This window comes from Pogoniulus pusillus, chromosome 4 (genome assembly GCF_015220805.1).
Source record: "Pogoniulus pusillus isolate bPogPus1 chromosome 4, bPogPus1.pri, whole genome shotgun sequence".
Lineage (NCBI taxonomy): Eukaryota > Metazoa > Chordata > Aves > Piciformes > Lybiidae > Pogoniulus > Pogoniulus pusillus.
The window spans coordinates 25,403,951-25,416,283 of record NC_087267.1 but is presented as its reverse complement, the minus strand read 5'-3'; the positions used below and the strand labels follow the sequence as shown (position 1 = coordinate 25,416,283).

Genomic DNA, 12,333 nt, shown 5'->3' with positions numbered 1-12,333 from the left:
TCATGCTGAGGGAGGATGTGAGTATAATTATGTTTTTTCCATACTGTATTTTACAAGCTTTTACACAGATTTAAATTCCATATTTACAAAACACTGAGTCACAGCTATTAAGTTATTGAGAGTTTTCTGTTGGATTTCCTACTTTCATTCTTATTTTAAGATTTCTTTCTTATTTATGTCTGAGTTTGCCTTCATCATTCCTCACCCTTTCCTATATTCCGCATCAGCTACAGGAGAGACAGAGCATGGTTTTTAAAGCTGATGCTGAATAGAAAGAATATTAAAATTCCCTTAATTCCTCTTAACTGCAGTTAAATTGTTGTCCTTTATTTGAGGCATGAGCTTGCAGAAAAATAAAACCCAAACCCACTAAACTTTTCTTCATGCACCTAGAACCTCTGAGAAGATTTCTCAAAACTGCATGAAACAAGTAGACCTGCTTCAAATTGTTCTGAAATTCATTGGAAATTAAAATTTGACAGCTAAGTTCCATTCTTTTGTTCTTAATTCAGTCTTTGTTTCTGTGATTATATTCTGGGAGCTATGACAAATACTGTAAATTAACACTGAGGGCTTTTCATGAACAGTGTGTTTTTAATTACTTCATAGCTAAGTAGTCCCTGATTCCAGTTGAGAAAAGCATCCTTATTCAGGACGTCAGAGGCTGTTGAATCGAGGATGACTGAAGCTGAGCAAGCCATGTGAGAAGGGTTACCAGCCAGTTCCAGGCAGGGCTGTCCACTGACTCCATGGCCTGGCCAAGCCTGCAGACGTGACACAGCCCTCGTGCAGGCAGGAAGCAAAGTGATCCCAGGCAGCTGCCACATGCATAGTGCACACAGATAGGATGCCAGGTCCAAGCATGTTGCAGGGGTATTGCTATGAGGGACCCTGTGCTTGCTAAAGCACACCAGATTAACACCTTAGGGAGGCTGGGAATAGGAAATGCCTTTCCTGACATATAGCCACATTCAGTACAGTCACATTCAAACATAGGCTTTTCTTGTATGAGTCAAGTCATCAGTAAGTTTGTTCTCAGTCTCATTTGTAAATGACATCTCCTCTCCTCTTTCTCTTGCATAACCTTGCTAAAATGGTTGTCTGATAATAAAGTCAAGGCTTGGGGCTACTTCATCTTAAGTATATGCAAATAAAGGAAAAGTAAAGAAGTTTTAAAACCTCCCTTGCTGATGAGAGTTGACCTGTTAGCCATGCTGCACTCATCTCACAGTATAAGATGGAAAAGTTCTGCTCAGAAGTAGAGAGCAACAAGTCCACACCATGCTGCTCATGCAGCAGCAAACCCCCCTCCTCTGTAATATTTTGCTCAGGCACAGACTGCCATCTCTGTCACAGCTGACAGCTACAAAACAGAGGGCTCAATGAATGGCAGAGAGGAGGGAGACTGATGTACCACAGTTTGGTTCAAAACTTGGTGAGCCATCTTTGGGATATTAACAAGCAGAAGGGATCCATAAAAAAGCATCCATCTGGCCTTGGGGTTACTTTACAAATTTGCCTTATCGATAGAGATAGAGAAATGCAAAGAACTTGTTCTTGCTGTGGTTGTTTTATACTTTCATGTCTAACTTCCCTCTGAAGGAATGCATTGTGGTTCAGCACACTTCACAAATCCACAATGACAACTGTAATTTGCTCTCGAGTCATTGAGTTTTAGGAATATGCTTTAACACTAATTGGGTGCCAATTGCTTTTCTTTCCTGAGAGAAATCTGTTTGTAAACCCTTCACTCCTCAAGATGTAGTTGCTGCAGCATACGACTGCTCTCACGTGCTAACCTTTGATTTTGTTTTAATTTAATACATCGCTTGGGTGACAAGATTTTATGTAAGGAAATGACTCAAAGTAATTTTAAGGCACTTTTAAGCAGGAAGGAGCTTGACTCAATATAACAGAGTTGGCTAAAACTTGCTCACTTAGGTCTATATAAGCCTCTCTGTTACTTGTTACTGTTACAACCCATACTGTCATTTGGATTTAATTGCTTGCTGATTTAAGCTAAATTGAAATAAGCCATGTGAAAGTTAAAAAAAAAATGAGAGGGCCAGTTTTGAAAATTGCACTTGAAGTTTAACACAAGTTTAGACAGATGTTTCAAAGAAAGGCTCATTTGTGGTTACTTGTCACACAGTCTTGTGGCTGAAAAAATTAAAACTCAAACTGTGTATGTGGTTACACAGTAAATAAATTGCTTATATAAATATGAGGAAAATATTGTTAAGCATAACCTTAGCAGAAAGACCATACTTTTTATTGACTTCAAATTAAATTTTAATTGCTATAGATTGTTAAGCATATCAGACCACTCTATCATCCACAATAAGAATCCACAGCAGTGATTAGCTGCATAACAAGCCTGTGATTTCTTTCAGAAGAAAGTATACCCCAAGAACCACTAAAGAATCAGTATGGGCAAACTTGTCATTCCTGAGGCTCAGAAAAACTGTTTTAAACTCATAGGCTTCTCCCTAAATACTACTTCCACTAAAAGCATGGCCTCTAAGGACAGACTAAGGAAGGAAAGGAATAAGAAATCACTTAAAGCCAAGCCTATAAGCAGAAATATAGGAAGGACAGGATCAAACCCATGTTTCTGAAGCATCAAACACCAGTGTAAGGGCAGTTGAGGAGGTGAAGATGGCTGGAAGGGTTTTCCCTTGCCCCTTCTGGCAGGCACCTGCATCCATTCTCCCTTGTTTCTTGTTTCATGTCCCTCTGGTAAGGGGGACTGCAGAGCATGGTGCTGTAGGTCCAACTCTCTTTTACATTCCCTTTCAGCCTTAAGCCTTTCCACTTTGCCCCTCAGTTCAGCCACTAGGTTAAGCAGACTATTAATCTGCTCACACCTAATGCAGCCATTGCTGCTGCCATCAGCGACTTCAAGTGCCAGGCTCCAACACTACTCACAGCCAGCTGCCTGAACACCTGCATTCCTATGGGTGGGCTCTGTTTGGGTGCCCACAGTTTTACAAGTACTGCAAAGCTTTGACCTGGTTTGCACCATGTCTCCCTTTCTTCGAGGTCCGATGCAGTGCTCTCTGCAACCATAGCATAAAAAAGCAAAGCTTGCTAAGAACTTCTTCTAGACAGATGTATTCCTTTTCTCCTGCAAAGCTACGGAATTATTGCCCTGGGAAAGCTCTTCTAAGTTATCTGCTCAGTAACTCTGGCAGGGCATCAGCTGCCTCTGTTGCTAACAACCAGCAAATATCAAGTGAGACACAATTTTGAATCAGAACCATCCAGCACCATTTTCTGGTGGTGCAGCATCATATTAGTGGTGGTGTATATTTACTTCTGTGTGAATAAGATTATATAGGCAATTAACTCTAAATAACACAGATGCAATGCAGAAGTGAAACAAGTTTCTATTCCATTTTTCTCCAGAAATTGTTTCTTTCTTAGCAAGACTCCCAATTCTGCTGGACATTAATAACCTGGACGGGGTTAGGTGTGGGAGAAATGTCACCCACACCTAATCCCATCCATGGCACAGCCACACTTCTGCAGCATGGAGTCCACAGATCTTGGTTTCTCTTCAGGTTGAATGAAAAACTGGGGCTGAAAACTGCTCTGGGAGCTAGCACAGGTAGCATCCAAGGAGGGAGTAGAATAGTTATGGTTTAACCCTTATGTACTCTTTAATTGCTGGTCTTGCAGCAGTTCCTCAAAGGACTATTTTATAACAACTTAATTCAAAGTATTAATATTTAACATATTTAAAGTGATTTTGCAAATACCAAGAGGTCTCCAGAGACCAAATAACGTGGATGCCTCATAAAGGCGATCTAATAAGGAGAAGCTTAACTGTGTTCTGTGTGCAAAGGAATTCTTCAACATGAATGCTAAGACAAAGTATTGTATAGTAGTAATTTGTTACTGTGAACTTAGCAGGAAAATGATTTGATTAATTTTAACTTGCTACTTTTTGTTTCATCATTTCCTCTCTTCCCTTTCTCTTATGGACCTGCTAGAAAATACAAGTAATTAAAATAAATTATCAAGTGTTTAAACTACTTTAATAACCAAGTTTTAATAACCAAGCAAGTTTTAGTGCTCTTCTAAAATATTCATGGATGGCTCAAAGAGCAAAGCTACATCAGCCTACCTGGCAGTCATCTTAGGACTACCAACAAAGAAAACAAAATTGGTTCACTGAAGTGCCAAACCAGAAGGCATTTTTCAAAGATGCAATTAGGTAGATAGGATCAGCAGGAGAACAATATTTTGCTGAATGCCAAGACAATTTCAGAAAGTACCATCAGCAGTAATACAGTCCTTCAACAAAAACTGTGTTACCTAAAAGGAAGGTAGCCCCTTCCCACAACCAACATGAAACTCAGACCCTTTGAAAGCTGCCAGATCTAGTCTCACCTCACACATTCCTATCTTACACAGCCTAGCAAAGTTGCATGTCACTCACAAATCTACACTGCTCACCACAACCTCGCATAAGATTCTTTCTTCTTGCAGAGGAAAATGAGTAGCAAAGGCTAAATCCTTCAGCGCAAACCTTATTAGAGGGATAATAAAACGCTGCTTTCAAGATGCAACCACCTTTAATTTGGAGTCAGCCTCAAGCAATACCGAATGTTCAAGTGTTCAGCTGTTACTGATAAACCTTGGACCTCAACTGTTACGAGATCAGTGATGTTACCTCTTGAAAATCCCCTTAAGAATTTTTCTCTCCTTGTTTCTGCCCCTTTCTCATTTGAGTCTCTGAATCAGAAGCACATCTTCCATCATAATAAATGCCCTGCCTTCATTTTCAGCCCTCTACACCTCAGGATCTTTGTTCACTTAGTCAAAAAGTGCTTGAGGGAAGTAAAACTTTTCTAAGACTGCAGAGCAGTGCACCACTATAATTTTACCTCACATCACAGTGCTCGGTGCAATTATGATGCTAAACAGAACACTTGATTTTGTGTCCTATATGGAATTTGTAGCAGTCTTGTAATAATTCTGGAAAATGTCAGCAATATTTAACTTCTCATGGACACAGTAAAATTCAAACAACTCTGCAAAAACTAATTTACTCCCTGTTTTATAATTCCTCAAAGTGCAGAAAATCATGTTTGGTTTCTGTTTCATGTTTTTTCCTTATTTTGCCTGAAATGGAGTAACGTTCTTCCAGGTTTCAGTGCTCTATACTTTCCCTTTTGCCACTGCAAACACTGTTCATGTCTTCCAGGTAGTTTAATATTTGAGCATAAATATTTTCTGTAATATCAGGTTGCCTTATTATGTGTTCATCTTTTCAAAAAATACTCTTTCGGAAAAAATACTGTTCCAATGTCAGTTGTTTAGTGGCCTGTTGCTTGCCAAGTCTGGGAGGCCATCACCCAGCAGAGGGACTTCCCACTGCCAGGACTCCCTGTCACCTTACACTTTCAGGATCATGCCCTGTCTTTGTAGGAATTGGCTTTGCAGTTTTGGTAAAACACATAGACATCCATAGCTCTACTATTTAGTATGGACTAGACTAGACTAGAATGGACTAGACTAGCTGGAAGAAACCTACAACGATCACAGAATCATAGAATCAACCAAGTTGGAAGAGACCTCCAAGATCATCCAGTCCAACCTATCACCCAGCCCTAGCCAATCAACTAGACCATGGCACTAAGTGCCTCATCCAGTCTTTTTTTTTAAACACCTCCAGAAATGGCAACTCCACCACCTCCCTGGGCAGCCCATTCCAATAGCAAATCACTCTCTCTGTGAAGATGTGAAGAACTTCCTCCTAACATCCAGCCTATACTTCCCCCAGCACAACTTCAGACTGTGTCCCCTTGTTCTGTTGATGGTTGCCTGGCAGAAGAGCCCAACCCCCACCTGGCTACAGCCTCCCTTCAGGTAGTTGTAGACAGCAATTAGGTCACCTCTGAGCCTCCTCTTCTCCAGGCTAAACAACCCCAGCTCCCTCAGCCTCTCCTCATAGGGTTTGTGTTCCAGGCCCCTCACCAGCTTTGTTGCCCTTCTCTGGACACGTTCCAGCACCTCAACGTCTCTCTTGAATTGAGGAGCCCAGAACTGGACACAGGACTCTGGTGTGGCCTGAGCAGTGCTGAGTACAGGGGAAGAATAACCTCCCTTGTCCCTACTGGCCACACTGTTCCTGATGCAGGCCAGGATGCCATTGGCTCTCTTGGCCACCTGGGCACACTGCTGGCTCATCTTCAGCCTGCTATCTACCAGTACCTCCAGGTCCTTTCTTCCTGGCTGCTCTCCAGCTACTCCATCTTGTCAACAAGTGTAGTTTGCTCCCTACTGGATGGTTTATCCTGAAAAAAAAAATTGATCCCAACACGATTTCTTGTTTGAAGAGCTAAGCAGATTGTAGCTTGGCAATCATGTGAAACATGAGCATTTTACATATCTTACATACAAATGTTCCTGACATACTACTTAGGTGTAATAATGTTGAGCTAGAGGTCTCAAAGTGCATCTGCAACCCAATTTTCCCATGTTGTAACAGACTATTGGGTTAGTACTCTTGAACTGATAAGCACTTTTCCCAGCACTTGAGATAACCATTAGGCATTTTTGCTGGAATACGAAATAACAACTCTATGAATAGGTTACTTCTTGTGTTTTACGCCTGTAGTTGGTGCCAATCCCATTGATGTGAGTTTATCTGAAAGCAGTGGTTGTCTGCACCAGTTTGAAGTAGCGTGACAGTGACAATTTCTATGTCCTTTTACATTGCTCATGGTACATAATGTTCAAATAGCACTAACTGGTTTGGTAGAAAATGCACTTATTCTCTTTGCAGTAGCAATGACTTTCCTTACACAGCATTTGCACTCCTGTGTGCCACTGCCTTATCTTTGCATCAGAGACTAACCTGAGCTTCAGAAACTGTATTTTCTTGGTTTCGCCTCACAGTAATGTCATAGTCTTGCAACAGTCTGTCCTCTGAAGTGCTCTGTGTGCTTTGTCAGCACAGAGTTACCGGAAAAAATAATAATGAAAAATGCTGGCAAACCAGCTTGCACTGGCTCAAGTGTGTGTATGACTTCACACTCAGGCCATTTTCCAACGTCCTTTTTTCTCCATCACATTCAGAAGTACTTCTTTTGCTTGCTCTCTTTGTATTCTTTGCCTCCTGCTTACAAATTTGTTTACAGAAATGCTGATATGTTTTTCACTGTAGTTTCATGCTTTCTGCGTGTTAGAGGGCAAATTAGCTCTGTGTCTGCTCCTCTTATAATCACATTTGGATGCAAACTTATTTATTAGCAATGTGTGACTGCTGCTCTTACACAGCTTCTGCAGACCCTCTGAGCATTCATATTTCAGCTCTTACATTTTTCATATTGTTTATTAATCTAAACCAAACTTTTAAATATTTAATATGACTTGCAGTTAGTCTTTCTGCACAGTTAGGAAGGTAATCTCTAATTTCTTCAGGTTTCTAATTACAATTTTAGTAAAAGATACCTTTTACAGGCTAAAGATTATTTCAGAGAGCTCCCAGCACTTTAGATCTCTGTGGCCCGCTGTTGTCAAACGAAAGCACAGCTTTTGCCTGGCTAAGAGTGGGGTTATTTCTGTTCTCTCTTCTCTCTCTCTTTTTTTTTTTTAATCCAGTCCAGCTTGTTTGGAATTTTCTGATCAAAGGCATGCAGGTGCAGAAAAGAGCCATACCTCCAGCCTGCTTTTCACTGATCAGATATCTGATGTGCCAGGCTGATTCGTATGTTTTAACTCAGATTGTTTGCTCTGCAGCTTTCCTGACTCATAGTGCACATATCCAGCTAACTCACTTCTGCTTCCCTGCACAGTAATCAAGAATGAGAGGACTTCACTCCTATGGATCATCACCTAAGTTCTGCCTGTCTTCCTTTTCCATTTCTTTGCTTTTCCACTTGTCTGTTATGAAGCACATCCTCAACCTTTTATATTCCTGGGCATGATGCTGTAAACAGGGATGCTAGCTACTATAATATTCATCTGTGACAGGCAGTTTCTAGACTAAGAACCATACCACTGAGATAAATGTGGTTACTTCTACCCTTCACTAATGCAGAAAATCAAAGAAACAAACAGCCACCAAAAAGGCTACTGGTGGATCACAAGAGGGGCCAGAAAAATCAGGAACAGTTGGGAAGTAACAGTGGAGCAGAGTCCATGCTGGAGAAAATGTAACCATGCCAGACCACAAGTACAGAGACAACTAGGGAGAGAAAGGAGGTTGGTGGCGGAGTATATCCTTGTGATGCTGTGAAAGATGCCAGCTGCAGCACAAGGGGAAGCCAGCAACAGATGGATATGTTCAAATGGACATGACGGGCAGTAAATAGCAAAGTCACCTAAGCTCTCTTTTGCCAGCTCCTGTAGGTAGTGACCTCTGGTTGGTGGTTTGCCTTTGATGCAAATGCACATCTTCACAAGTAGGAATGGGCTCTTGTGCTTCCACACTAGCAGAGCACAGGGATGCTGTATCTAGGACCTGCTAACAGTGTACACACATGTGGATAACATTTTCACAAATGTACACAACATATTATTGCTCTGCAGTTATCTCATCTATCCTTTCCTTCACATCTAACCTTTCTCTTTGCTCATCCTAGTCTCAGTTTTTGCTCTTGAAGCAGGTAAATAAAAAAACTAATTTTGTTAGCAAAATTACCTGCCCTGCACCGAAAGTCAAATTATTCTGCTAACCCTTGCATATAGCGTACACAAAAATTAATCCTGAACATGAGCCAGCAGTGTGCCCAGGTGGCCAAGAGAGCCAGTGGCATCCTGGCCTGCATCAGGAATGGTGTGGTCAGCAGGAGCAGGGAGGTCATTCTGCCCCTGTACTCTGCACTGGTTAGACCTCACCTTGAGTACTGTGTTCAGTTCTGGGCCCCCCAGTTTAGGAGGGACACTGAGATGCTTGAGGGCTTCATTGTCCAAACCTTACACTGTGTAAGCTGATCAAACACTTCCAGCCACCCCAGGTGCTCAGGCACACAGGGTGTGCTGTTTGCTGTGGAGGGGATACTTAGGCAAAGGGCTAACCTTTTAAACAATCCGTTGGATGGCAGGCAGCATGTTTTTCCTGTGAAGTAGACACTATATGATTTTCTACAAAGATCACAGAGCTCTGCTGACAGGTTTGATGGAGAAATGTCAGCATGCATGACTGGAAAGTCTGCATTATCACACAGCCAGTGTTCAGTTGCAGCTTCAAGCAGAACCATGAGCACTGCATAGTGGGACACATATTTAAGTGCATAGCTCAGATGATAAGAGAATTAAATCTAATAATATCCATGAGGAAGGGACAACACTAAAACTCACACACCCAGGAATTCTTCTGGTCCCTGTGCAGACTGACATGCAAAGAAAGCATAGTCCAGGGACTTGAAGCAATTCCAAACTTCTATGGATGTGTAGTTTATCAGCATCAACCATAAAGGTAACAAGCATGTAATATTGCCCTGCAAAACCCATCCAACCCTCCCTTCCCCTAAAAGAAAAGCAGTGTAAAATGCATGTGTTGAGGTATGCATGAAAAAATGCATGGGTTTTGGGGGGAGGAAATTTAAGGAGTGAGCTAAATCTCAACACAAAAGCATTGCACTGATGAGAGCTCCCAGAGCAATTATTTGAAAATTCAAGAAGGAAAGCAGGGAATGGACAGAAGTAAGAGGAAACTGCCAAGTTAGGAGTAGATTAAAATGGAAGAGTGCACTTTTTAAAAATAGATCTGTGTTGTTTAGGCTAACATTCAAGCTTCCACTATGGTGAATAGTCATGCTCATATTTGTTTTCAGATGAGGTGCTAATTTATTCTCCCTTCTTTCTCTTTTTGATTATTTGCTTCCTCTTTGGGTAAACAGACTTCCTGATGTACTAAAAGTCATTATTTCTAGGCCAGACTCTAAACTACCCTCAGCCTCTCAGAAATGGATTTTGCTTTTGCAAAGTCCTACCTCTAATTTCACCATTTTACATTTAATGAGCTTTCTGTAACCTGCACATCCAAACTCAAATAATTGCTCCTGCAAACAGACACTTGAGATCCCAGAACCTAGATTTTAGACATGTTATTGCTCTGCCTGCTTAGAGACTAGCCAAGCTGACAGTGCTCCAGATGTACTGCATAGCTGGATATTAAAATTTAGCATCACTTCATTTCTATTTCATGAAACAGGACAATGGTTATTGCCTGATCCTGCTTACAGTGAAACAATAGAAATGTCAGTAGAGGAAAATTAGATTACCAGAATTTAATTTCACTGGAATGGATGGAATCAGATTGGAAAGGGAAATTGTGATGGGCAGCTCCACTGAAATTGTTATGCAGCAAACAGTGGTGTTTACTGCACAGCCCAGACACTTGTGGACTCTTAAAACCATAGCTTCACTTTTAACTGGATTTTTGATCCATTTAATGATGGTCTCACACATTCCTTAGCTCAGAAATGTGCTGTGCTGGGAGATGGGGCAGAAGCACAAGTCTGAGCCCAAATTTGTGCTTGCTACTGATCCTCATCAGTCTACCTTCTAAACATATATTAATTTTTAGACTGGGCATCAAGAAGAGCCAAATGTAGTAGCATTTGTAGTATTATAGAAAAGTTTGGGTCAGAAGGGACCTTCAAAGACCATCTAGTCCAACCCCCCTACCATGGGCAAGGATATCTTTCACTAGATAGGTTGCTCAAAGTGTCCTGTCCAACCTGAGTTTGAAGACTTTCAATAATGGGGTGGCCACAGCTTCTGTTTCAGAGCCTCACCCATCTCACCAGAAAATAATTTCTTCTTTGTATCCAATCTATTTGATAACTGTCTGTGTGCTTTTGGTGGTAGACTCCAGTCACATGTACAAAGCTGAAACTGTGAGGAGCATGGTGACACTTGCAGTGTACATAGACACACTGGGCTTAGCAACTGCATTGTCTCTTTGTGTACTTCTGCCCTGTGCCGCCACACATTGCATTCAGAGTGTTCACTGCTAAAGCTGAAGCTACTGTGCTTCAGGTGATCAGAGTACAGAGTGAAACAGTGATAATTACCAACAGGAGGGTAGCCAGACAAAGTGCCAAAGAGAGGGGGAAATACATAATAGAAAATTTATTTTAGGAAGGCTGCTGGAAGGAAGAGTATTTTCTTTCCTTTGTATATACTGAATAGAAGAGATTTTAAACAAGGCACAAAATTCGCCTGTCTGCTGAAAGAAGGCACCAAAGAACTGTCTGAAAACAGCAGTGAAACAAGATTGTAGCTGTTAAGACAACATCAGCTGACGAGATTGTCTGCTCTGATTGTCTGTTCTTATGCCAAAAGTACTCGTGTCAACTTGTAGATGTGCATGTGAATATGACACCTCTCTTCTGATATTAATCCTACTGCAGTCCCCAGCGGGCTTCACTTTCTTGTAGAACAAAGCGAAATTAAACTAAAAACCAATTTCACCAATTTCAAGGCATGTACTGTATTACTTGTCATTGCTCTGCATTTTGTAGAAAGAGTCCCCATGCAAAAGACTTCTGTAGTAGATGAAAATGCTCTTTATCAGCAGGCATCTGATAAGTGTAGGTATCTGGTGTTTTAATAACCTCAGTGTAGGCAGATATAGGCACAGAGGGAGCCTTGGACTTGCAGGAAAACATCCACCTAGATGACATCTGTGCGCAGTGGCTTCTCCCAGCGCCTGACTGATGAGCGATCAGGAACCCTTCCCATAAGTAGCCAGAAGCGGTGGCTGCTTATGTCACTTCCCAGATGTGTTGTGCAGAGGATCTCACCAGCACACGTTCACAGAGAGGCTTTGAAGCCTGGGAGGGTGCTTCAAATTACATTTCAACACACTCTGCAACATATTCATGTGGTTTTCATGCAAACCATGGGAGCATCCTTACACACAGGAGAAGCATAGGAGAACTGTTGTAAAATGTACTCAACACAATGGGTCCATGTCAAAATCTTATCTCATCTGTGTTCTAGAGACCACGAACGCATAAACATGGGAGATTACATTGTTGTTCTCTGGTTAAGATGTATGAGATCAATGAAGACAGAGTTAGTTATAATCTACATTTCCAAAAAGGCACAGAGGACATAAACAATAAGTTTCGGTTGTTTTTGTTTGGGTTTTTTTTTTCTTTTCTTTTTTCCCCAGAGATCACCAGGGAGAGGAGGTATTTGCTTGGAAATCATGGAAAAATACCTTCTAGCCTGGTTTGCAAAACCAGAAATAGCCTCTTCTCAGTCAAATGTCATACTTGACACACAAGTTTAAATATGGGAGATAAAAGCTTAACCCACTCTTTAAGTTTGATAGCTTTACAGTTTATAGGTGTAATTTTAAGC

The 12,333-nt window shown here is 41.3% G+C and overlaps 1 protein-coding gene across 6 annotated transcripts in view; it reads right to left on the bottom strand.

The window, feature by feature from the left end:
* The window catches only part of PLXNB2 (plexin B2), a 273,275-nt gene that overhangs the window by 34,790 nt on the left and 226,152 nt on the right, over nt 1–12,333 (bottom strand). The gene's annotated exons all lie outside the window — the stretch shown is intronic.